Source organism: Gymnogyps californianus, chromosome 8, assembly GCF_018139145.2.
Source record: "Gymnogyps californianus isolate 813 chromosome 8, ASM1813914v2, whole genome shotgun sequence".
Classification (NCBI taxonomy): domain Eukaryota; kingdom Metazoa; phylum Chordata; class Aves; order Accipitriformes; family Cathartidae; genus Gymnogyps; species Gymnogyps californianus.
In genome coordinates, this window is record NC_059478.1 from 13,856,264 (window position 1) to 13,856,728 (window position 465).

Consider the following 465-nt stretch of genomic DNA (forward strand, 5'->3'; position numbering starts at 1 on the left):
GTTTGCAGCAAGCTATTGGGGCTAACGATAGAAGATCGGGTTTTTGATTTGTACAGGCACAAGCTGACTGTGAACCGGGCAACCCGCGGGCTTGACTGATGTCATAGGCCGGAATAACTGATTGGCACGGCCCAGCCTCCTCTGCTGACCCGGACCCCGGGTTTGGTTTGTCGCAAGAAACGGATAAATTGTCTGCGTGCGTAGGCACTGCTCGTAGCTGACCGCCCACAGTGTGGCTGCTCTGGGATACAGATGTGTGTGTATGTATCAGCCTTGGAAATACTGCATTTTAACTTACCCAGGTGTTGGTTTGGGTTCTTTTTATTTATTTTATTTCCTCCCATGTTACTGTGACGTGGGAAATGGAGTGCTGCATTGCCTTAAAACCCACCACTGCATTGCCACTGGTTATGACGTGATGAAGTTCCAATCCAATTCATTAAGGGGAAAAGCATTACTCTTCAC